This window comes from Podarcis gaigeae (genome assembly GCF_964106915.1).
Source record: "Podarcis gaigeae genome assembly, chromosome: 4".
Taxonomy (NCBI): Eukaryota; Metazoa; Chordata; class Lepidosauria; order Squamata; family Lacertidae; genus Podarcis; species Podarcis gaigeae.
The window spans coordinates 99,292,702-99,315,222 of record NC_139677.1 but is presented as its reverse complement, the minus strand read 5'-3'; the positions used below and the strand labels follow the sequence as shown (position 1 = coordinate 99,315,222).

General features: G+C 46.0%; 1 long non-coding RNA gene across 1 annotated transcript; it reads left to right on the top strand.

Annotated features, from left to right (window-relative positions):
- The first annotated feature begins 20,950 nt into the window (after window positions 1–20,950).
- Window positions 20,951–21,725, top strand: LOC310842720. Its single transcript, XR_014563320.1, has 2 exons — window positions 20,951–21,092; window positions 21,430–21,725. It is a non-coding gene; the product is annotated as an uncharacterized lncRNA (long non-coding RNA).
- The last annotated feature ends 796 nt before the right edge of the window (window positions 21,726–22,521 follow it).

The window sequence follows — 22,521 nt, the reverse complement described above, 5'->3', positions numbered from 1 at the left end:
AATCAAGTGACCATTAAACAGGTAACCTGTCAGACGAAATAAACAAGTCATTCAGATTTCTGTTTTAGACCGCCTTTTCTGTGATGTAGGTATGATGTATCTGTGGGTGGTGGTCCTAGGTTACACCCCTTCTGTGATGTATGTATGATGTATGGAGGGGTGGTCATGAGCTCCAGGGCAGGGAATTTAAATTGTCTATATAAGGCCTTGTGCGCCATTGTTCTGGGTTTTTCCTCCTCTCCTGTGGGTGAGGGGAGCACCCTGTTGCAACAGATCAATAAAGATCAGGCTTACAAGCTGCTTTGCTTCTCAATATTCTTTGGTTGGCCTCTGTTATTTTCTCCTACCAATAGGGAACCTATGTAAGGACTCTATATGGGCTCTTGGATACCCCATAAGGGAAAAGGGCAGATTTTGTTTACAACAATTATCTTCCATAAACACGGTTTTAGCAGTGAGTCCGTTGGTGACTGTGGAGGCCAATTCTGAATCCACACATCCTTCCACAGTAGTGACACGGGTTTTCAGGTGGGAGTTGATCACGGTGAGGGTTTGCCAAGCGTGCCTTCCTCTTAGCACACTTCTCCTGTGCGTCTTGAGTTCGAGTGTCTTCAAAGCCCATGACACCTTTGGTAAAGGCTGTTCTCCAACTGGAGCGCTCGCAGGCCAGTGTTTCCCAATTGTCGGTGTTTATACTACATTTTTTTTTTTAGATTTGCCTTGAGAGAGTCTTTGAACCTCTTTCGTTGACCACCAGCATTATGCTTTCCATTTTTAAGTTGGGAATAGAGTAGTTGCTTTGGAAGACGATACCTTCTGCGGGTATCTCCCATGGAAAGGATTGAAGAAACATGTAGCTCATGCAACATCAATTTTCATTTTTGAAAAAAATGAATTCAGGGGGGATCCCGTAAATTATAAGCCAGTTAGCTTAATGTCTGTCCTGGGGAAACTGGTGGACCTCTGGAGAGTAGGACTCAAACCAATGACATCAAGTTACAAGAAATGAGAGTCCGACTCAACACATGGAAGAACTTTCTGACAGTAAGAGCTGTTCGACAGTGGAACGGTCTCCCTCGGGAGGTTGTGGACTCTCCTTCCTTGAAGGTTGTTAAGCAGAGGTTGGATGGCCATCTATCATTAGCTGAGATTCCTGTCTTTTAGGAGGTAGCACTAGATCAGTGTTTCTCAACCTGTGGACCCCCAGATATTGTTGGACTACAACTCCCATCATTCCTAGCCAGCATGATCAATGGTCTGGGATGATGGGAGTTTTAGTCCAACAACATCTGGGGACCCACAGGTTGAGAACCGCTGCACTAGATGATCTCTGGGTCCATTTTAACTCTACTATTCTATTATTCTATGAAGAGAAAATAACCGACCACAGAGAAGAACAAGCCTGGCTGAAGCGAAGTGTGGCTCCTGCAAAGACAAGTGCTATCTCATGAAGCTATAGGAGTTCTTTGGGAGTGCCAGCAAGCATACAGAGATGATCTGACTGACAAGCAGATAATTGGGCTTTCAAAAAGCTTTCGACAAGGACTCCAGAGTAAGCTTAGCAGTCGTGGAATGAGAAGAGAGACCCTCTTGTGGATCAGGAATTGGTTAAGTGACAGGAAGCAGAAAATTGGAATAGATAAGCAGTTCTCTGAACTGAATGGAGAGAACTCCAATATCCATTTAAAATGGAAATAATAATAATAATAATAATAATAATAATAATAATAATAATAATAATAATAATAATATTTTATTTATACCCCACCCATCTGGCTGGTCACACTTCTCTTTTTAAAGGCAAGATCTAATTTAACCCTGTGATTTATTTGCTTCACACTTCTCTGAAGTCTCTCAGCCCCACTCACCTCACAGAGTGTTTGTTGTGGGGCAGGAAGGGAAAGGAGAATGTTAGCCGCTTTGAGACTCCTTCGGGTTATGATAAAGCAGGATATCAGATCCAAACTACTACTACTACTACTATTCTTCTTCTTCAAGTCTGGCAGTTATTTTTCTTTTTGACATCTGGTGGGAGGGCATTCCACAGGGTGGGTGCCACTACCAAGAAGACCCTCTGCCTGGTGATGTTATGTGAAATATTAATGTATTAATGAATTACATTCCCCTCCTCACTTTTCCTCTGTAAGGTATTATGTACTGTATATCTTTTTTTGCTAAAAGTCGCTTGGAGGCCTCAAGTGACAAGCGGCAAATTAGTCTAATAAATGAAATGAAATTAATTGCCCAGCCTGTGTTTGCTTCTGTCCCTTTCCCACCTCTGGCATGTGAACCTCAAATGGTGGCCCAAAAGGGAATATGGACCTTAAAACGTTTCCCTGCCCCTGGTTCTGTTCTCATATAAATATACAGCTGAGAAAGCATTTGGTTCAGCGATAGGTTAGAAAGATTTCGAGATGGTGGCCATCTTGGTTCCCCTCGGCCTGCATCTCCCAGGGGTTTGCTTGGGCTGTTCTTGAAGTTTTTCCCATTCTCGACAGAGCTGAGCCTTTTGACTTGTAAAAATAAAAGTCAGAGAGAAGGAGAGGGTCTTAAACTCCAGACAAAAGCTCTTCATCCAACTGCACACCACCACAGACCAAATGTGCAAAAACGGTGTGTGTGTGTGTGTGTGGAGAATCACTTTTCAAGATGCCCAGGTCTCCTGATGGAGGCGAGCTCCCTTTGCCTCACCAGAGAGTTCAAAGTGTCTCTGCTGGATCTTGGCTTCTCCGCAGGATTTCGCCGCCCAGATAAATCTCTCGGTGCCGGTTAACCTCCTCCCCGCCTCCTTCCTCACTCCTGGTGTGTGAAACTCACCCGCCTGCGAGAGATCAGAGATGGCCTGGAGTTCACGTTAAGGAACAGATGTCACAGGTCTAAGCACTGAGGTGTCGGACAGCATGGCGGTCGAGACATTGAATTAATTAACTAGATCCCTGCAGGCAAAGCCAAAGGACTTGTCCACTTAGAACAAGCCCAAGTGTGAAATTCAGCCCAACACCCCAGTCTGCTGCTCTCTGGCTTTTGCTGCCCTGTGTAGGACATACTATGGACCCCTCCAGAGGTCCTTTTATTTCTGCATCTGTGGTGTTTTGTGTTCATGATGGCAACAGGGAGGTTATACACAATACTGTGCGCTTGCAAAAGTTTTGGGGTAATAATAATAATAATAATAATAATAATAATAATAATAATTTATTATTTGTACTCCGCCCATCTGGCTGGGTTTCCCCAGCCACTCTGGGCGGCTTCCACAGAGACCAAAAATACACTAAAATGTCACAAATTAAAAACTTCCCTGAACAGGGCTGCCTTAAGATGTCTTCTGTATGTCAGGTAGTAAGGTAAAGGTAAAGGACCCCTGGACAGTTAAGGCAACTATGGGGTTGCGGCGCTCATCTCGCTTTCAGGCGGAGGAAACCAGCGTTTGCCCACAGACAGTTGTGATGACCTGGGACTCGGGCTCAGACTCAGAACCAGAGGAGTCTCACTCTGCACCGGATCATTTGCCTCAGGCGGTAGCTGAACCAAGTCTGGGGCCTGATCCTGAAGTGTCCCAGTCTGCACAGGTTCCCCTGCAACAAACACCAGCTGGGCCGAGTCAGGGGCCTGAGCCTGCCCTGGCTCCAGATGTGGGGATGACCTTGTTGCCTCCAGCTGGGCCATCGCTTACAGCTGCTCCACTACCGGTTGGGTCAGGGGAGGCCGAGGCGGCCCCTGGGTCTAGTAACCCAACGACGTCTCCCAAGCTGCAGAGACTCAGGTCAGAGAGAAGGAGAGACTTGAGTACTCTCAGGAGGAGTGCTCGCCTTCAGGCGAAACAGGGAGGTGAGTCGCTGGGGGATCAGGACTGGCCGCTACCCCGACAGAGATAAAAGGCTGTCAGACCCTGCCCCAGGTTGTGGGAGCAACATTGCTGTATGCCAGACCCTGCCTAAGATTCTGTACCTGTCCTTGCCTGGTTTCCTGCCTCGTGTCCTGCCTTGGCCCTGTCGGACTGACTCCTAGCGGAACCTACGGATTCTGGACCGGACCTGGACCGTGGTTCTCGGGTTACCCCCGGGCCCAGCACAACTGCTTTCCGGGTCACGTGGCCAGCATGACTAAACCACTTCTGGTGCAACGAGACACCATGACGGAAATCGGAACGCATGGAAACGTCGTTTACCTTCCTGCCAGAGTGATACCTATTTATCTACTTGCACTGGGGTGCTTTCTAACTGCTAGGTTGGCAGGAGCTGGGACAGGGCAACGTGAGCTCACCCCGTCGCGGGGATTCGAACCGCCAACCTTCTGATTGGCAAGCCCAAGAAGCTCAGTCGTTTAGCCCCCAGCGCCACCCGTGTCCCAATAGAATATTAAAAACACATTAAAACATCAAACATTAAAAACTTCCCTAAACAGGGCTGCCTTCAGATTCTTCTAAAAGTAAGATAGTTGTTTATTTCCTTGACATCTGATGGGAGGGTATTCTGCAGGGCGGGGGCCACCACTGAGAAGGCCCTGTAATTTTGCTTCTCGCAGGGCAGGAACATTGCAGTAATCCAACCTTGAGGTTACCAGAGCATAGACAACAGCAGTTAGGCTATCCCTGCCCCTCATCCTCTTTCGATAATCCCACAGTTTCATTCTGGAGGTCATCGCCAACCAAGCACAGTCTTGTCTGTCAGTCAAAGGGATGTTGACAAAGGGAACTGAACTTTTTAATTTTTTATTTCAACCCCCCCCCCAAATCACAAACATCAAATTCAAAATCCATATTCATTTTTTAACATAAGCCTATTACATATACCTAAATTAAAATATATCTAATTTCTCTAGGCTTCCATTTGCTATATGTAAATACAATGCAATTAACAAATTATATTACAAATGATATTCTAGGTTCCCATATACCCCCACTCCCCTTCACCCATGTGTGATCTCAATATTTTACTTCTTCCATCTTTTTTTTTATAAATGTTTATTGAAAGGTTTTTTTTATAAATTACAGTACAAATAAAGAAACAAAGTAACACATATCGTAACATATTTTCTTAACTTCTTTGGACTCCCTTGCATCTCCCGCTCCTGCGTTCCTAATTAATAAATATCTAACCAGCAATTTATCACCTTATTTCCATTCTTGTTATCTAATTTTCCAATGTTGTGTCTCTAATTTTAGATATCATTTATTCAAACCTTAAAAATTTAAATTTAGCCTAATAATTATCCAAAATTTGTCTTTTCTTGAATTTAACTTATCTTCATATTTCACTTCATCTAGCTTAATGGTGCCAGGTTATTTATAATCTAGCATCCTTCTTAACATTCATACAATTTACAATGTTTCTGTAAGTAGGTCTTAAATTTCTTCCAGTCTTCTTCTACCGTCTCCTCTCCCAGGTCTTGGATTCTGCCAGTCATCTCGGCCAGTTCCATGTAGTCTATCAGTTGCATCTGCCTTTCTTCCAGTGTGGGTAAATCTTGGGTTTTCCAGTGCTTGGCGACGAGTATCCTTGCTGCTGTTGTTGCATACATAAAAAATGTTCGGTCCTTCTTTAACACCCTCTGGCCGACAATACCCAGAAGGAAGGCCTCTGGTTTCTTAGGAAAGGTATACTTAAATACCTTTTTCAGCTCATTATATATCATTTCCCAGAAAGCCTTCACTCTAGGGCAAGTCCACCAGAGGTGAAAGAACGTTCCTTCATTTTCTTTACATTTCCAACACTTGTTATCAGACAAATGGTATATTTTTGCAAGTTTGACTGGGGTTATAATACCATCTATATATCATTTTCATAACATTTTCTTTCAAAGCATTACATGCAGTGAAATTCAGCCCAATGGTCCACAACCTTTCCCAGTCCTCAAACATAATATTATACCCAATGTCCTGTGCCCACTTTATCATAGCCGATTTGACCGTTTCATCTTGTGTGTTCCATTTTAACAGCAAGTTATACATTCTTGAAAATACCTTAGTCTTAGGTTCTAACAGTTCTGTTTCCAGTTTCTTCCATCTTGTTGTCTTGTTATAATTTAATAATTATTCAGATGATTCTCTTATTATTTCCTTGATCACCCCTGCACGTTTTACACATTCTCTATTAATATTTCAATTCCGGAACCATATTTTTTCATGTATTCCTTCACTCCATCCCACTCTCTAATTATTCTCTGATTTGAGCGGCCTCTAATAATATTATTGGGACGCGGGTGGCTCTGTGGTTTAACCCTAGGACTTGCCGATCAGAAGGTCGGCGGTTCAAATCCCCGCGATGGAGTAAGCTCCCGTTGCTCGGTTCCTGCTCCTGCCAACCTAGCAGTTCGAAAGCACATCAAAGTGCAAGTAGATAAATAGGTACTGCTCCGGCGGGAAGGTAAACGGCATTTCCGTGTGCTGCTCTGGTTCGCCAGAAGCGGCTTAGCCATGCTGGCCACATGACCCGGAAGCTGTATGCTGGCTCCCTCGGCCAATAAAGCAAGATGAGTGCCGCAACCCCAGAGTCGGCCATGACTGGACCTAATGGTCAGGGGTCCCCTTTACCCCTTTACCCCTTTACCTAATAATATTATTAGGGAACTGAGCTTTCCTGGGGCATTGCTGCCTGCATTCTTTCCCAGGCTGATGCACTTCTAGAGAGACCTTTTGTGGACATCGTTGGATACAGTCCTGCTTTCTCCAGAAGATCGGAGGCATCCTTTATTTTTAAAAATGTGACCACACTGATGTAACTTACTCCATGAATACACTCTGGCATGGGGGATGAGTCATGTCGTGTGTCAGTAAGCTGAAGCAGGAAATGGCCACTCAGCAGGTAAACAGTAGGAGCATGTGGCAGAATTTCCCTTCTAATCTCTGGCAGCGGCTGAGCAAACATGATTGTTGTGGCCAGACACAGAGCAGAAGCAAAAGATATGGCACACTGTTGCAACCAGAGATGGATGCCAGCCTTTCCCAAAAGAATATCCTACCGGATTGGGTTTCTTCCTGGTACTAAATGACAGTCTCCTTCCAGAGAATCCCATCATTTAAATTAAATTAAATTATAAATTATAAAAATTAAATTAAATTATAATATTTTTTTATTTATACTCCCGCCCTTCCCGGTTCAAAAACCGGGCTCAGGGCGGCTAACAACAAATTTAAAACACTTAATTGTAAAAGCAGCATAAAAGACAGTATAAAAATGTTATATATATCATCATCGTATTTAGGGCCCTCGTATCTATGGGACCGCCTCTCCTGATATGCCCTGCAGAGGACCTTAAGGTCCATGAATAACCATAGTTTAGAGGTCCCGGGCCCTATGGAAGTCAGACTATCCTCCACCAAGGCCTTCTCAGTGATGGCTCCGCCCTTGTGGAATGCTCTGTCCCATGAGACCAGGGCCCTGCAGGATTTAACTTCCTTCCGCAAGGCCTGTAAGACAGCTATTCCGCCTGGCCTTTAATTTGAATTCAGCCTGATCTTTTATTTCCGTTCTCTTCTCTTCCCTCCCCCTCCCCTTTTATGAAGATTACTCACTCTGAGACCCCACAGCTAATTCTTGGATGCTCACGAGCTCTAGTGAGAGGGAGAAAAACCCTCGTATTTGAGCCCTGCTTGTGTAAATATTCATTGAAGCATTCCCATTGTTTCTGTACCGTAGTTTTGGATTTGTGTCTTATTAAATACAAAATATGAAAGTTTGGTTGTGCTTAGACTAACCTTGTGAAGAATATAGAGAACACAATGATTTGATGGACTATGAAAGAAAGGAAGTGACAGAAGAACAGATGTAAACTAAGAGGCGTGTGATGAATGCGGTGGAAGTCTTTCAGAATATTTCAACTAGGATTTATGTTTTGTAATGTTTGAAGTATAAATTTGGTATTATTGATTATGAAAAGTATTTTCTTTCTTTCATCTTTCGTCTCTTTTCTTTTCTATGCATGTTGGAAAATACGTAGACAAATGTGTTTACAGTGTTATGTATTGATTTTTGTTTCTATTTCTTTTTTCTTTTTCTTTTCTTGTCTTGTAATATTTAATAAAAAAATCTAATATTAAAAAACAGAGAGAGGGGGAGAAAAACTTCTCCCCATCCACTTCCTTTCTGTCCCTCTGGAATTTGCCAGGAGAGGCTAAGATCCAGCAGGTTGTGACCAGATTCCCAACGCCTCCTGTTACACATCTTGATTTTAGCGTAAGGTGTAATGGGCTGGGACGTGCCATGAGACGAAACCATTTTGCAGTTCGTGCGCCGCCATCCCACAGTCCTCTCTGGAAGCTCCTCCGACATCCCTCAGAAGGGCTTCTGGGAGTTCTCCGGCATGTGCAGAATCGATCTCCTTGGGCCACGGAGCACAAGGAAGAGGGAGACGTCTTGCAGAGCCAGGGAATCACAGGGCAGTTCAGCGGCCGCGCCATCGATCACTTCACGCCAGCTACGACATGACAAGCCCATCATAATATTTGTGAGGGATCGCTTCCTCGTCAGCGGCAGCGAGCGCCAAAACCAACGCTTTACGGTTGCAGTGGGAGCGTCGGGGCTGCGCCGTGCTAACTCGAGGTCACAAAACACAACAATCTGAAATATTCCCCCTCCTTAAAAATAACAACTCGGGGTTAGAAGACTGTTTCATTACAGCTGGGAGGGGGAGTTTGGTGAATGGTAGGGTGGGGGGAAAGAAAACGCCGCAGATGGGATGGAATTCAGATGTCTGTTGTCCTGCAACCATCAAGGATTATGGAGGGCAGTTGCTTAGAGTCAACGTTGCCCTGACTGGAAGCGATTTGTGGGAGACATTTTTTCATTTGTACAAGCAGTATAGCATCTGAAGTTTTGCGCATGTGTCCACAAATGCGAGAGAAAGAGAGAAAGAGATCCCTTTTGATGGCCACCCCAAAATATGCAATTTTCGGGCTGCGCCAGGAATGCAGAAAATTTCGACTCCCCCCCCCCTTTTTTTCTTATTTCCCAAGGATTGTTTCAACGTTTGGGAACGGCAAAGGCTGACAGAAAATGGCTAGACAGAAAGCATAGCTGTGTTGACACGGCTTAAGATCCAGCCATTTCTCTTGTTTACCGAAACGTACTTTCATCTCGATTCATCTTCCCAGTTTGAAGCTAGGGATGAGTGAATCGGTCAATTTCAGCTTCTCGTTTTTCTAGGCTCTCCCCAGTTCTTCAGATTTCCACACCAATTTACAACTGAGATGAAAGAAAAGTCCTCAGGAAGAATCATCAGCATGTTGACACAATTTTCCCCTGCTATACACCTTTGCGTGCAATTTTGCTTGAGGCACAAAAGCTAAGGAATTTCCACCAGTTGTGATCCATTTCTGTATGTTCGATTCACTAAGATATGCATTTTTATGTACGCACCACCCTGCTATGTTTATTTCTGCACACATTGTTTGTCTGGAGGACTACATTGCAAAATTCGGAGAAGTTCAAATTTAAGAAATACGGCTTTCTTTTTGTTTGCATCTTGTCTCAGAAAGCACAAATTAGGTAGGTTTTCCTTTGAATACAATCTGAATCAACGTTCTCCTCCATCCCTGTGTGCATCATTTATTACTTCAGATTTCTAATGCACCTGCCCACCCCAAAGGGAGCCCAGGGAATAAAGATCACATTAAAAACAATTCAAGACAGCGGTGTAACAGACTGCAGACAGCAGTTCAAGCCAGCGGTGTGAAAACTCCATGCAACGAGAAGCCCAAAGCCTGGATAAATAAGAAGGTTTTTACATGCATGCTGAACGCTAAGGGTGACCTACCTGAGTTCTCTTGGGAGGAAGTTCCACAACTGGGGAATAATATGATTTATTGGTTGTTTGACATATAGTCTCCATAATCAAAAAGCATAACATTAAAAAATGCATTACAATAAAATAACCCAGCCTTTACCAACTTGGCACCCTCCAGGTGTTTTCAATTATGACTCCCATCAGGGCTGGGGCATCCGTGGTTGAGCAGCTTCCTTGAATGTGGAAGGTCTCAGGTTCAAATTCTGAGCATCTCCTGGTAGGGCTGGGAGAAATTCCATGTCTGAAACCCTGGAGAGATTCTGCCAGTCAATGTAGATATGATGAATTGGCTGGACTTGGAATGCTGGAATGCTGGAAGGGACCCCCCAAGGGAAGGAAGCTCAGAGTGGTGGTGGGACAATGATGACTGCTCCAAAGGAGAAGAGGGAGAAGGAGGTGTCAGGAGCTAGAGAGGCAACAGGGTTTAGTGAGCTGCAAGAGTCTGTGACAGAAAGTAGTCCAGAATCAGAGGCAGGAGCTAAAGCAGGAGGGCAAGAGGTAATGAAGAGTCTCCGGTGTCTCCTCCTCCTGCTGTGACAAGCTCCCCTTCCTGCTCTTCTTCCAGGACTAGAAGAGGTATGAAAGAGGAGGAGCAAAGACAGCAATGGCACCATAGTCTCAGATTGCTTGGGAAGGACCCAGGGAAGTATCTGTTGGAGATTCATTCCCCGTGTCTGCAGTCATGGGATTGTTGTCTATCACATGACGGTGTATGTTTTCATACCACAGTGTGAGAAGTGACGGAGACAGGATGTTTTGTGTCCAGTTAAGTGGGACTATGGTCCTTTGTTCTTTTTCTCTTTGCTGTCTGATGAGAAAGGAGGAAGGAGCTAAGGCAGAATGCTCCGAGTGTGTTATATGTAAATGAACGTAGATTAGCCAACATGCTGGGCTATTGAGGTCTGTTACGCAAACTGCGGATCCTCTGCGGATCCCTAAGCGTGCTAATGTCTTTTGGTATCTGTCTCTGTGATGTTCGGGCTGAAGAAAGCTTTTGAAGCTCCCAAACAACTGACCAGGAGGGAGAGAACATACCAGTCGGGCATGCGTCTCTGCCAGGGTCTTACACAAGAGTAGGACACTCCTAACAGGATCACCATCAGATCCTCATAGGGGGCAGGATCTACTGAGAAAAGTTGCTGTGCTCACAAGGCCTGGCCTGGTGAGCTGTTTGTTTCTTTGAAGATGGGACGTGGGTGACGCTGTGTCTAAACCACTGAGCCTCTTGGGCTTGTCAATCGGAAGGTCGGCAGTTCGAATCTCCGCGACGGGGTGAGCTCCTGTTGCTCGGTCCCTGCTCCTGCCAACCTTGCAGTTCAAAAGCACACCAGTGCAAGTAGATTAAAAGGTACCACTCTGGTGGGAAGGTAAACGGCGTTTCCATGCATTCTGATTTCCGTCACGGTGTCCCGTTGCACCAGAAGCGGTTTAGTCCTGCTGGCCACACGGCCCAGAAAGCTGCCTGTGGAAGTATGCCGGCTCCCTCGGCCAGAAAACAAGATGAGCGCTGCACCCCATGGTCGCCTTTGACTGGACTTAACCATCCAGGGGTCCTTTACATTTTTTTTACCTCTTTAAAAATAGAGTTAACTTTACTGACGCCATGTGAGTTATTGCTCTTGACTTCCACTCTTGACAATTGATCAGGTGTGGGGAGCCATTTTCGGCCCATGCACCTTGTGCCAGTCTGGGCAACCTGTGGGCGAGGGAGACACTGTTGTGGGTGGCACAATGATGGTGAGCTTTACCTTTGCACTGCAGGCAAGGTATCGCTGCACTCTCATCTCCATTCAGACAAGCAGGGGTCATTATCTGAGTTCCATGAGATATCTCAGCTAGGGAAAATACACTGTGAAGTGTTGTAAACAAAAATCTTCCCTTCTTCCCTTATGGGGTATCCAAGAGCCCATATAGAGTCCTTATGTAGGTTCCCTATTGGTAGGAGAAAATAACAGAGGCCAACCAGAGAATATTGAGAAGCAAAGCAGCTAGTAAGCTTGATCTTTATTGATCTGTTGCAACAGGGTGCTCCCCTCACCCACAAGAGAGGAGAAGGGACCCCCAAAAATGGTGTGCAAGGCCTTATAAAGACTTTTGAAATTGCCACCCTGTAGATCAAGACCAGCCCCAGAAACATCATACATACATCACAGAAGGGGTGTAACCTAAGACCACCCCTCAGATACATCACACCTACATCACAGAAAAGGCCGTCTAAAACAGAAATTTGAATGTTGTTTTTCTCCTGTCCTTGTTTATCTCCTGTCTGGCAGGTTACTTGATTGGATTTCCTGGGGAGCCCGGCCAGTCTTTTGTAGTGATAAATACTTAGTTCCTGGGCCAGGTCACAGGCTCACACCCTATTCAAACACAGACATACCCTTAAGACAGGGTTTGTGAAGGAAAAGACAATGGGGAGGCTTTTCCATTTTCCTTTGACCTCGCAGAGAAAACATTTGGTCAGTTTGGGACAGTTTGGAAATAAAAAATGGTTCCAGGTTGGTCTTCCTGTGCTGATCTATGTACGTGCTTGGTTGGTATACTTATGAACATTTAACATATATCTAAGAGCTCAAAATTCCTATCACAGAAGCAGGGCCAGTGAATGGTGGCAGCAATATTCACATCCCATACTTGATGTCCCCCACTCCTAGTATAGATGATATTGAGCTATCTATGGACCAATGGTCTGGCTTCATATAAAGCAGTTGCTTGTGTTCGCAGCTCTATGGCAGAACACATGCTTTGAATGTAGAAGATTTATCCATCTTTGGCATCTTCAGGTAGGGTGAAGAGACGCTCCTGTCTGGTAGCCGCTGAGGAGCGAGATGGATGAATGGCCGGGCTCCGTTTAAGGCAGCTTCCTAATCTCCTCCTCCAGAGGAAGATTAGTTTAACAGCTGGAAGAGAAGCGCAGCCAGGTTTGGGTGTTTCGACATGACAGAGCTCTGGGCTTTGATCCCTTCGCAATATGAATGTGGAAGGCGCGCCGATAAGAACGCTCATTCATATTACAAAGGCCTCCCCTCTGCTTTCTCCATTGCGTGAGCAACGACGGGATGGTCAGATGTTAACATAAATTACAGGAGAGGCGCGAGTAGAAACAAAGAATGAAATGGATTGTTGCAATGGATCTCTCTTTCACTGTGGGAGTTGGCTGGTTGAACATTTAACATGCTTGCCTTGAAACGAACCCCATAGCCGTTATCCATCAAATATGAAGGCCTTGGTGCTTCTAAGCTTCTAAGCTCATCAACACAGTTTAATTAGTTTAATTAGGCTAATGCGTGGACAACAAGGCTAGCCAAAGCTGCAATAACGAAAAAAGTGAAATACCTGGGGGTAAACTTAACATCTAAGAATGTGAACTTATTTAAAGACAATTATGAAAAATGTTGGTCAGAAGCAAAGAAAGATCTAGAAATATGGTCAAGGCTGAGACTCTCCTTGTTAGGCCGAATTGCTACTATCAAGATGAATGTATTGCCTAGAATGTTGTTCTTATTTCAAACCTTACAAATACTGGACAAGATGGATTGTTTCAAGAAGTGGCAGAAAGATATATCAAAATTTGTCTGGCAGGGCAAAAAGCCCAGAATAAAATTTAAGATTCTAACTGATGCAAAAGACAGAGGGGGGTTTGCCCTGCTGGACTTAAGACTCTATTATGAATCGGCAGCTTTCTGCTGGCTGAAAGACTGGCTACTTCTTGAGAACACAGACATTTTGGATTTGGAAGGGTATGACAATAGTTTTGGTTGGCATGCATATCTATGGTATAACAAGGTAAAGGTTATATAAGGGTTTCAAAAACCATATTGTCAGAAAAGCATTATACAATGTTTGGATTAGATATAAGGATCTGTTGGAAAGTAAAACTCCCAGGTGGTTGTCACCAATGGAAGCTAAGGGGGTTAAAAAACTTAATATGGAATCTAAATGGCCAAAATATTGTGAAATTCTAGAATATGAAGGTGAAAGGGTCAAACTTCAGAGTTATGAGAAATTAAAGTTAGAGATTGGTTGCATTACCATCAGATAAATGAGACATTTAAACAGGACAGGAAAATAGGATTTCAGAAGGAGAGGTCAAAGTTAGAAACAGAACTGTTAGAACCCAATACTAAGAATCTGTCAAAAATGTATAATCTGCTGCTAAAATGGAATACACAGGATGAAACGGTGAAATCAGCTATGATTAAATGGGCACAAGACATTGGTCATGACATTATGTTTGCTGACTGGGAGCAGTTATGGACCACTGGTGTTAAATTCACGGCATGTAATGCCTTAAAAGAAAACATAATGAAAATGATCTACAGGTGGTACATGACCCCAGTCAAGCTCGCAAAAATTTATCATTTGCCCAATAACAAATGTTGGAAATGTAATGAGACGGAAGGTACTTTTTACCACCTTTGGTGGACCTGCCCGAGGGTTAAAGCCTTTTGGGAAATGATCTATAATGAAATTATGAAAGTCCTTAAATGGACTTTTCCTAAGAAACCTGAGGCTTTTCTCCTGGGCATGGTTGGCCAATTGGTGCCAAAGAAGGACAGGATTTTTTTTATGTATGCTACTACAGCAGCAAGAATTCTTCTGGCAAAGTATTGGAAGATGCAAGAACTACCTACTCTGGAAGAATGGCAGACAAAGGTGATTGACTTTATGGGACTGGCAGAGATGACCGGCAGAATCCGCGACCAGAGGAAAGAGACAGTGGAAGAAGACTGGAAGAAATTTAAAATGTATCTCAAAAATTGTTGTAAAATTGAGGAGTGTTAGATGTCAAGGGGTAAGAACTAGAGAATTACAGCTGTAACTAATAAATTAAGGAAAACTTAATGAAAGGGAACTAAAGGGATAAACGGATTAAAGGGTTGCTAAAAAATTGCAAAAATAAGGATGCAGCGAAAGGGAGGTATGGGGAAGTCGGATGAAAGAAGCTACATGAAAATAAGATTGTGAAATTATACATGTTTGTTTTTGTTTTGGTTTGTTTTTGTTGTGTGTTGTGTTTGGTTGTTTTTTTTTCTATGTGTTTAAAAAATTGAATATTTATTTTTTTTTAAAAAAAGGCTAGCCAAAGCTGCAATAGCCATGTTCTCGCTCCATCGTTGAAGGTGACATGTGCCTCTGAGGACCATGAATTACGAGAAGGGAGACTTGTTGTGCTGGTCCCAGGGAGCTAACCGAGAGGTAAGGTCCAACTCCAGTCCGAGGTCGAGGGTGTGGTATGGAGGCTGTCCATCAAAGCTGTAGCTGGGTCCAAGGCGGGGAGTTGGGTGGGGTCAGGAACTCTGGCAGAAGAGCAGGTCAGGGTGCAGGCAGGAACAGGCTAGCAACAACGTTGCTCCCGCAACCTGGGACTGGGGCTGGCTGGCTTTTATCTGCCCTGAGGCATAGGGCGGCCCCGGTCCACAGGTGACTCGCCTCTCCTGGCCTGGAGGTGAGCGCTCCTCCTGCGGGAACTTAGTTCCCTCCGCCTCTCTGCCCTGAGCCTCTGCAGCTCAGGAGAGGCTGGAGGGTTACCAGACCCAGAGGCAACCTCAGCTTCTTCTGATGGGGCTGAGAGTGGAGCACCTGCAGGCAATGGGTCCTCCATCACCTCAGGAGCCAGAGCAGACTCAGCTGGTGCCTGCACCTGAGGATCCGGCACAGGTGAGGACCCTTCAGGCTCAGGCCCCAGCCCCGGCTCAGCTGGTTCTGGAGGCAGGGACTCCTGTGCTGGCTGCGATTCCTCAGGTTCAGCCTCTGAGTCCGAATCCCAGGCCATCACAGTTGTTGTTGTGTTCAGATCTTCTTTGTGGGCTTCCTAGAAGAGGAAAGCTTGTTGGGGGGGCACCCTTCCCACTTGTGATCCACAACAAATGACCTTCAGAGACATATTGCCTGTAACACTGAAGGCAAAATACAGACCCTCCAAGTGTCCCTATTTTCTAGGTCAGCGGTTCTCAACCTGTGGGTCCCCAGTTGTTGTTAGACTACAATTCCCATCATCCCTGAGCTCTGGCCTTGTTAGCTAGGGGTGGTGGGAGTTGTAGTTCAACAACATCTGGGGACCCACAGGTTGAGAAAGGCTGTTCTAGGGACAGTCCTGGATTTGCAGAAGCCGTCCCAGTTTTTGATTTGATCCTGGAAGATCCCGCTTTTCCTTGGGATTTCCCTATTTTCACAGGAGAAAAGTTGGAGGATATGGAGTTCTGCAACCCCAGAGCCAAGGAGCTAGGTAACTATACAATCTATACAAAGCATCTGTTTAGGAAAGCTTTCTGATGTTTAATGTTTGATCATGTGTTTATATTTGTTGGAAGCTGCTCAGAGTGGCTGGGGCAACCTGGTCAAATGGACGGTGTATGATAATAATGATGACATAATTATTATTGTTGTTCAGTCGTTTAGTCATGTCCGACTCTTCGTGACCCCCTGGACCAGAGCACGCCAGGCCCTCCTGTCTTCCACTGCCTCCCGCAGTTTGGTCAAACTCATGCTGGTAGCTTCGAGAACGCTGTCCAACCATCTCGTCCTCTGTTGTCCCCTTCTCCTTGTGCCCTCCATCTTTCCCAACATCAGGGTCTTTTACAGGGAATCTGGAGAGCCAGTGTGGTGTAGTGGTTAAAAGTGGTGGACTCGTAATCTGGGGAACCGGGTTCGCTTCCCTGGTCCTCCATATGAGCTGCTGGGTGACCTTGGGCTAGTCACACTTCTCTGAAGTCTCTCAGCCCCACTCACCTCACAGAGTGTTTGTTGTGGGGGAGGAAGGGAAAGGAGAATGTTAGCCGCTTTGAGACTCCTTCAGGTAGTGATAAAGTGGGATATCAAATCCAAACTCTTCTTCTCATGAGGTGGCCAAAGTATTGAAGCCTCAGCTTCAGGATCTGTCCTTCCAGTGAGCACTCAGGGCTGATTTCCTTCAGAATGGAGAGGTTTGATCTTCTTGCAGTCCATGGGACTCTCAAGGGTTTCCTCCAGCACCAGAATTCAAAAGCATTAATTTTTCAGCGATCAGCCTTCTTTAGGGTCTCACTTCCATACATCAATACTGGGAAAACCATAGCTTTAATTATGCGGGCCTTTGTTGGCAAGGTGATGTCTCTTATTATTATTAATAGGACATCCCTATTTTCATCAGAGAAATGTTGGAGGGTATGAGGGAATAGCCATCAATAGCCCTCTCCTCCATGAATGCATCTAATCATCTTTTAGAGTCAATTTGCGGGATCAAATCCTTCTAAAAAAGAACTGTGTGAGGCAGTTCTTCCTTTCCTCTATCCCAAATCTCCCAACTCATCTGTCGGAAATTTGTGGCATGGCACAGATTCACAATTGCCTCTGTCATCACCACACACCTTTCCTCCCCCCCCCTTTAGAAAAATAAATAAATTCTGTGCCTACCAACCCATCACATCCTTGTGTAAAATTTCATCATGACAGCCTCACCTTCATATATTGCACCCCCTTGGGGAGCACCTGGAAAGTGTTTCTATCTCATTAATCTGAACTTTGAAGTTTAGCGCTCCGATGAAGAAGAATAAATCATTTGCCGAGGGAGGCTGGAGTGGCCGGCATGAGATTTTCCTCTCAGGAGACCGGCATCTGACCCTTCCTGACTCTTCTTTCCCCACTTCCCTGAAGGATGGAGGGGCAATACGTTCACCATCCATGAAATGAGCAGTTTCACATTATTTTTGAGGTGTTAATTCTGCCTGTCTCGCGAGACGCTGGAAGGCCTCAGCAGAACCACTTCCTATCCACTGTCTCACAGAACATTGGACCTCCCTGTCATGAGCTCATTTTATAATGTGTTTATTTCCTAACATTTATACACTGCTCGATTGTAAAACAAAAGCCCAAGAACCTCAAAGCGGTTTAAAAAGTGAATAAAAGAATAACATTATCAGATATATATACAGTCATACCTCGGGTTACAGACGCTTCAGGTTGTGCGTTTTTGGGTTACGGACACGCCAAAACTCGGAAGTACCGGAACAGGTTATTTCTGGGGTTTGGCACTCGCGCATGCGCAAAAACACTAAATTGCACTTTGCGCATGGGCAGAAGCGCCGAATTGTGTCCCGTGCGTGCGCAGATGCAGCGCTGCGGATTGCGAACATGCCTCCAGCACGGATCACATTCTCAACCCGAGCGCCCACTGTATATAAAACAACTATTTAGAAGAGTGGTTCCCAATTAGATAATCACTGAAGATCCCCTATTTTTCAAAAGCCAAGCCACAGACCCCCCCCCACTTTTGAAAATTCTGGTAATTCTATGGTAGTTACATGGGACTCGCTCACCATGTAGGGCTAGACCATGTATCTTGGAAGAAGCAGCTGAGCTAAATTCCAGTCATTGTAAATTCCAGGTTAAGTACTTAATTCGTTCTTAACCTGGAACTGTTCTTAACCTGAAGCACCACTTTGGCTAATGGGGCCTCCTGCTGCCACCGCGCCGCCGGAGCACAATTTCTTTTCTCATCCTGAAGCAAAGTTCTTAACCCGAGGTAATATTTCTTGGTTAGGGGAGTCTGTAACCAGAAGCGTATGTAACCTGAAGCGTCTGTAACCCGAGGTACCACTGTATCAGCATATAGTCGTACTTTGGATCTCGAATGCCTTGGCCTCTGAACAAATTGGCTCCCGAACAATCAAAACCCAGAAGCGAGTGTTCCCGTTTTCAAATGATTTTCAGAAGCCGAACGTCCAGCATGGCTTCCGATTGGCTGCAGGAACTTCCTGAAAAGGCCCTGGCCCTGGTTGTGGCCAATCTAACCTCCTTGGGGCTCAGAACTTCCAAATTGTTGTTTTTTATGGAGGTAAATATGGAGGTAACCTTTTGGCTCAAATCCTGACAAAAGAAAGCTATTGCAGTTGTAGACTGCATCGACAGAAGTATATTATCCACATCAAGAGAGGTGATAGTGCTCCTTGACCAGACCACAGCTGGAGTCCTGTGTCCAGTTCTAAGCACGGTTTAAGAAGGATATTGATAAGCTGGAACAGGTGCTGAGGAAGGCAACTGTCACGAATCAGCCAGCTCCAAGAAAAGAAAGCAGCCAGGAACAGAGAGGCTTAGGTGTGAGTCAGACAGGGGAGAGCTGGGAGCAGGCACACTTCAGCTCTTCCTAACCTTGACAGCTGATAGGGATGTAGCTGAGAGCGGGCTAGAACACAGCCAAAGCTCTCCGGCAGCTCAAACAAGCCCGAACAGAGACAGAGAGATTCTCTCAGGAAAGGAAGAGGTTGGAGCTGATCCAATAAGTCTGCAGAGTTGGCGAATGGAAGGGCTGTTAGACAGGAAGCAAAACAAAAGACGTAAGGTGCGAAAGTTCAATATATTCTGTAGACCCCGGAAGGAGTCTTCAGAAGGGTCATCTTGAGTAATGATGCCGGAGGCTTTGCTGGAGCCGTCCGAAGTTATCTGTTTGTTTTTGCAACAAATCCTCCTTTTTAATTATCTGAACTTACTGTGTTATCAAGCGGGGAACCTGGGCTTCTGACAGCAGCCAAGATAATCAAGGGTCTGGTAACCAAGCCTTAGGAGAAACAGTTGAGGGAATTGGGCACGTTTGACCTGGAAAAGAGGAGACTGAGAGGAGCTATGCTAGCGGTCTTCAAATCTATCAATGCATGTCACATGGAAGATGGAACAAGCTTGTTTTCTCCTATCCTGGAAGGTAGGATTCAAAGTTACGAGAAAGGAAATTATGACTAAACATCGGGAAGAACTTTTTGACACTAAGAGCTGTTCAGTTGTGGAACAGACACCCTCGGGAGGTGATGGACTCTCTTTCCTTGGAGGTTTTCAAGCAGAGGTTGGATGTGTTGGGATTTTGCCTACATTTCACACAAAGCAATTAAGAGTTGGCTGACATGCTGAGGCACACGGGAGAGAAGCGCTTCCAGTGCCGCATCTGCCTCTACACCACCGGCCACTGGGACAACTACAAGCGCCATCAGAAGGTGCACGGGCAGGGCCTGCCCGAGGAGGAGGGGGGCCCCAGCCTGGACAGCAGCCTGCCTTGAGGGCCCGCGGGGGGAGACCGCAGGCACCCGCCACACCAAGGCACCCGCCTCCTCCCAGGTGTCTCTGCATAGGAATAGGCTCGGACGGCAGCAGGAGAAAGAGGGGGCCTCTTCCACTCGCCAAACAAGCCCCCACCCCCAGGACTGGGGGAAGCAGCTGTAGGGACCGGGGGGGGCGGGGCAGTGCAGTTCGTGCCTGCTCCTGAGGGTTGGGCCCTTTTCACGTCACCTGGAAGAGATTGTATCTGTGGGGCAGCAGAACACTCCTCTCCCCCCCCAAAAGAAACCCTCCGACTGAGGGCGGTTCTTGGTTCTTTCCTTTCCTCTCTGTGCCTCCTCCCCAGCCCCTTTTAACTGTGGTTGCTGCTTGAGTCTGTGTAATTTATATTGTGTATTAATGCATTAAACTGTTTTCTTATCTTGAAAAAAAAGGGAAAAAAAGAAAAGAGTTGGCTGAAGGCCAAGAAGATTGAGCAGAGAGAGTTATTCTGCCTAAAGATATGGGACCTTGGATACAGTTCTACTATAGGTCGAGGTCTCCACATAGGCCTGGATGACTCATGACCTTCCTTGCTGGACAGTTGGTTGGTCAGTGTGGTGTTCTGAGAGTCGTTTGGAGTTTGTTAAGAGAGAGTTTAAGATCCGCGTCTGCCTCTTGTATATAGTAATTGTAGCGTCTGCTGGAAATAATAAACACCTCTAAGTAACCAAGTTACTGGTAGCAGCGACTTATTCCTGCTTCATCCTTCCTGCCTGCAACGGATTGTTTCTAGAAGTCTGCGTATGCTCTGCTATTGTGCTGGTCCCGAGGGTTAACCATGCGGCGAGGTCCGAGTCCAGTCCGAGGTCGAGGGTGCGGTGTGGAAGCTGTCCATCAAAGCTGAAGCTGGGTCCAAGGCAGGGAGTCGGGTGAGGTCAGGAGCTCTGGCAGAAGAGCAGGTCAGGGTGCCAGCAGGAACAGCCTACCAACAATGTTGCTCCTGCAACCTGGGACTGGGCTGGCTGGCTTTTATCTGCCCCGAGACATAGGGTGGCCCCAGTCCACAGATGACTCACCTCTCCTGGCCTGGAGATGAGCACTCCTCCTGCAGGAACTTAGTTCCCTCCGCCTCTTTGCCCTGAGCCTCTGCAACTCAGGAGAGGCTGGAGGGTTACTGGACCCAGAGGCAACCTCAGCTTCCCCTGACGGGGCTGAGAGTGGAGCACCTGCAGGCAATGGGTCCTCCATCACCTCAGGAGCCAGAGCAGACTCAGCTGGTGCCTGCACCTGAGGATCCAGCACAGGTGAGGGCCCTTCAGGTTCAAGCCCCAGCCCCGGCTCAGCTGATTCTGGAGGCGGGGAATCCTGTGCAGGCTGGGATTCCTCAGGTTCAGCCTCCGAGTCTGAATCCCAGGCCATCACAGCTATATTCAACTGGGTCTGGCTAAGATCCTGAAATAGGTCAAAGTTGCGAAACACCAATAGGATGACCATCTGTCAGGAATTCTTTAGCTGCGATTCCAATATTTCAGGGGTTGAAACAGATGACCTCCAACTCTATGATTCTGGATGACTCTGCAATCCTCTTTTATTGCATCGACCTTTTCTCTTTTCTCCCTTTTCTGGAATGTTTTTGAACAGGCCAGCTGTGCGTATGGGCACCAAGCACACAAGACAGATCTTATTTGGAAAGGCATGAAGTGGATCCAGCAGAGGGATGGGGCAGCAACAAACTTTAACAAGCCGCCAGAAGCCATTCCCTTTTGAGAGTGTCCAGCCGTAAGCAGACAGGATAGCCGGGAGATGTCAAATTTTGCTACCATCTGCTGAGCGACGTCGGGTCTGGAGGAAAATAACAAAGGCTGCAGACAAACGGACCCAGCCCCTTTCTCGACAGTGACTCTGCTTCCCGCTGAGAATAAAAACGTCTCATAATCGTTGTGGAATATTTCTCCTCCACTGCCTGCTGTCTCTGCTTGAGGATAATGGTTTCCATACCCAAGCCGTGTCATTATGAGCCAGTGGTGGAACTTGCAAGCTGTCTACTCTGACTTGTAGTGGCTCCCCAGAGTAGGGAAAACGCATCACCAGTAAAGGGAGCAGAGGTGGGCACGATAGTGCAAGATTTTGCATTTGATAATTGATATGATTTATATCAGGGACGCGGGTGGTGCTGTGGGTTAAACCACAGAGCCTAGGACTTGCCGATCAGAAGGTCGGCGGTTCGAATCCCCGCTACGGGGTGAGCTCCCGTTGCTCAGTCCCTGCTCCTGCCAACCTAGCAGTTCGAAAGCACGTCAAGGTGCAAGTAGATAAATAGGTACCACTCCGGCGGGAAGGTAAACGGCGTTTCCGTGTGCTGCTGTGGTTCGCCAGAAGCGGCTTAGTCATGCTGGCTTGTGACCCGGAAGCTGTACGCCGGTTCCCTTGGCCAATAAAGCAAGATGAGTGCCGCAACCCCAGAGTCGGCCACGACTGGACCTAATGGTCAGGGGTCCCTTTACCTTTACCTATGACTTATATCAAGAAGAGAATGAACTACAATTAGAAAATAAAGAAACAGAGCAAGGTGAATTACATATTTGCTTAGAAATCATGCTGAGAAGAGAAAACCAAACAGTAGAAATGAAAAGGACAATGAAACAATCATGGGCGGCTTTTTTCAGCTTCATGTTGAAAAACGGAAACATTTCCTTAGAGTTGATTACGGAAGTGTTTGATACGTGCATGTTA